The 3,739-nt window shown below is 49.8% G+C and overlaps 1 long non-coding RNA gene across 1 annotated transcript; it reads right to left on the reverse strand.

Annotated features, from left to right (window-relative positions):
- Positions 1-385: 385 nt before the first annotated feature.
- On the reverse strand, positions 386-1,796 carry LOC144123092 (uncharacterized). Its single transcript, XR_013313002.1, has 3 exons — positions 1,678-1,796; positions 1,432-1,559; positions 386-915 (listed from the first exon to the last, which is right to left on the reverse strand). It is a non-coding gene; the product is annotated as an uncharacterized LOC144123092 (long non-coding RNA).
- Between the last annotated feature and the right edge of the window lie 1,943 nt (positions 1,797-3,739).

Below are 3,739 nucleotides of genomic sequence, written 5' to 3' on the forward strand. Positions count from 1 at the left end.
TTCCATCACTACACGTTTGGTTCATGCATGTTCGTCACACAGGTAATGACCACAGGCACTCCACCAAGCTGGAAGGAGACAGCAGAGAAGGGGCAGGTGGGCTAACATAAGCATTGACAAAAGAGAGTTCAAAATGATGCTTTTCAGAAATTGGGCGAGCTGCTTCAACACCTTTTCCGTCTTCAGGAAGAGACTGTGCAACACGCTGCTGAGGGACTGGAAGATATACTAACAAACACACTGAAAATGAAGTGGCAGCCGGTGGGGGGCACTTGTTTGTCACTGCTAGCTTCTCGCTGCACACAGGTTGGCCAAGGGCACAACCACATCACACAATTGCTCACACACTTGCAGATGTGTGTTGTGCAATGACACAAGGAAATGACAGTGGCAACAGGGGAAGAGTGCCTGATATGACTCTCTATGCCAGCATGGTGAGTCGTCTCTGGACGCTAGATTTTCCATCACAACTGCCGCTGCACCATCCCTCGGTACGCCTTCCTCTGGAGACGGGTCGTCCTAGAGAGGCCAAAAGTACAGCACCGCATGCTCTTCTCAGGAGGCAGGTGAGGAGGGATCCCGTCTGTACGAGGCAGCCACCATTTAGAGGTGGCCCGTTGTTATCTGAGTCAGAGGTAGTGTCGCCTGCACCCTCTGCTGATATGGGCACATCCAAACAGAGGCTGTGAAGTGCAGCACGTGCGGTGATGATGCGCACTGTCCACTTCCACTGGCACTGGTGCATCCGGTGTCCTTGAAAGCAACGGAAGCAGCTCTTCGGCACACCAATACAGCGCTCAGCCACAAATTGTGTGAAAGCATGTGGCGTGTTGTACAGGCCTTCTGCTGAGTCAGGTCTGTAATGTCATGCAACTGGTGCAGGCAGCCATGGCTCCAGTGGGTAGACATAGTCTCCTGCATAACAAAAAATGATGCAGCTAAGCATGTCCTTTCTCAGTGATCTCAACAGCATTACAGGACACTCTGCTATACAGTAGAAAACTCACGCCAAGTAGCCCACATCCAGGCTTTGCTGAATATGACATTCAAGAGCATACATACATGCAGGATTTAGATGTATAAGTGAGCACTACTGTAAGGTCAGTCTTTTACCACCATATTCATATAAATGATGCGCTATGATTGCCTACAAAACACAAGCGCTGTCAGGTGCATTTTGCTTTGGTTTCTTCAACAAGAAAGGCTATGCATTTCAACAATGTAATATATGTCCTGTGTTTCTGCTGCAATTATATTTAACAAAAGGAAAGGGTGGCAATACACTGTATCATACTGTAAAGTGTCTGCATTTGTGTAACTGTCCAGACTGATTCTTGTAGCTTTAGCAGATCCGGCCAAATGCATAGTGCTGGAGCTCAATAGATGTGACTGAGTTCGCCCGACGGGTGACACGGCTATTTTACTGCTTACCCAGAAAAAAAATCACCGTCGTCCAGCAGGCCTTCCTCCGCCTCGGAATGCCGCCAGACAAACGCGTCGCGGAAGGATCCGGGTCAGCGCGAGTCCACGGCCAGGATGCACATGTTCGCGCCACAGATCTGAGAAAAAACAAGCACAGCCCGTACTCACTCTCGCTGCCGAGGCCCGCACTTGTAGCTCATGCACTTGTAGCACTTGAACTCATGCGGTCAAAAACAGTGGCCGAGGTATACTCACTATTACGTCCGCAGCGTAGAACCGCTTGCGGCTCGTTCGCAGCACTGCCCCCAGACTCCTTGATAGTGATGAGTGCCCAATCGACACACCCGACGACGCCGGAGATGCTGCCGCGGCGAACGTTTAGGCAAAGGACGCCCTGCTTCGCCGCCGCCTTCTCCTCGGGTCTCCTCGGAAAGCAAACACCCCCCTTCTGTTACCCAACGTTGACATTGGTCTCCGCTGCCCGCCGCAAAGGCTTGTTCACAGTCGGTTGGGCTGCGCCGACGTTTTCTTCATTTCCAACGGCGCCTTGAAACCCACCGGAGGCGAAGAAGCGCAGCGCGCACAGCACCTGCCGCTCCACTGACAGCGCACTCACCCGCGCACTTCCCAGTTCAACGGCGAGTTCGTCGCACAGACACTGCGCAGTCTCCTCGAAATAATTCTCCCGCGCGTCAAAGTCGTCTTCATGCACCCTCCGACACCGTTGCTCGCGCGGTCACACGCGTATACGACGATGTAAACAGCCGCCATTTTCTGTCTCAAACGTGTTGATACTACTTTTTCCAGTCTCAAAAAATCGTCTCAATCTGCCCGCATAATTAGATGGCCAACGTCACCACTTCTGCGCCATTTACGACGTCAGTCAGTGACGAAAAAAATCAAAATGGCCGCCGACCAATAGGAGAGAGCCAAATGATATACTTTTTGAGACAATTTCGATTGAGACTGATCCGTAATCGCGCCCCTGGCCGAAGAAGTTGCGTTAGTTCGTTATCGCTCAGATACTTTGGAAAAGTAGTAGGGGCTTGGGAAGAACCGAAAAAAGGGGAAGGAAGACGTGAAAAAACAAGAACGCCTACAAAATGCTCAACGCGTGCCTGACAGTTATTACTACCGTCGCGGTTGCTGGCCGAAGGTAATTGCGCACTCCACGCGCTTGTGATAGGAGGGATGTAGAAGAACCCGGAAAGGCCGTTGCAGAGCCGGCCGGACAAAGCTAAGCGAAATAAGTCGAACCAATTGGCTGGACAAGTATGGCTCAAGAAGAAGGCGTGGGATGCAGTCAGAAACAAAGCATTCAACGCCAAATGTTGCGTAGTGGGCGATTGCTAATCTAAATGGATGTCCATTTGGCGCACTGAATCGCATAAACATGGAGAGAAAAAATCCTTTGACAATCCCGCCTGGTACAGGTGAATTCCACACATACGGATAACCTAAATAAGTATAGCCCTATCTGGCAGTTTTCACGCATTAGGCAGCTATTTGGGGGCTCGAAACTTCAATGTATTATTTCTTGAACATTGCTTGTAATTGCTCATTAGACAAGGAACACAGGCACTCGTGTTCAAGAAATTGCAGCTGTCTTAGCCTAGGCTTTGAACCGAGAGATGAGCGAGAAAAAATTTATGGGTCATACCATTGCGATCTGCCGCGCACATCTTGCTATCGCGCACGCAGGCACACATTTTGCTTCTAAAGTCTTATGGTTGATCCCTGCGACACCGCTATATTCATGTGCTACAGCCAGGAAGCATCGTGAGGTCCACCACTCGCCGGCCACCACTCAACGTGTACTGTACGCGTTGAGTGACATTTGAACCAAGTCACTCACACGTCGTTAATCTAGTCCAGAGAAAATGTTGCTTGTTTCGCACGAAACGCGACCACACAATGAAAAATGCCAATTCAGCAGCGAAAAGAGGTAGTCGATGTGTTGCGGGTGTGAAAAGTGAGATCCATACAAGGGTACAAAATGCCGAAAAAACCTCCGGAACATAATCAGCTCGGCATTCTTTCCCGCTTTCCGCAGCAGCGCTTCGTGGAAAGTCACCTTCCCGCGACCGCATGTTCCCATAAATAGTGTACCATACTGTACCTGGGGCTGATCCACGCTGGTTGCAAGGTTTTCAAAGTGTGTATTAGGAATGCCTCTCTGTATCTTCTAAATCCCTTGCAGATTTGAAGCGTGACTGAAAGAAGAGTAGTTTAATTTTATCGAAGTTTTAACCACACTGAATAAAATGCTCCGACACTGCCTTCTCTACACTCAGTACATATAGTCGATATAGTCTGG

The sequence above is a fragment of the Amblyomma americanum genome, chromosome 3 (assembly GCF_052857255.1).
Source record: "Amblyomma americanum isolate KBUSLIRL-KWMA chromosome 3, ASM5285725v1, whole genome shotgun sequence".
In the NCBI taxonomy this organism is placed as follows: Eukaryota; Metazoa; Arthropoda; class Arachnida; order Ixodida; family Ixodidae; genus Amblyomma; species Amblyomma americanum.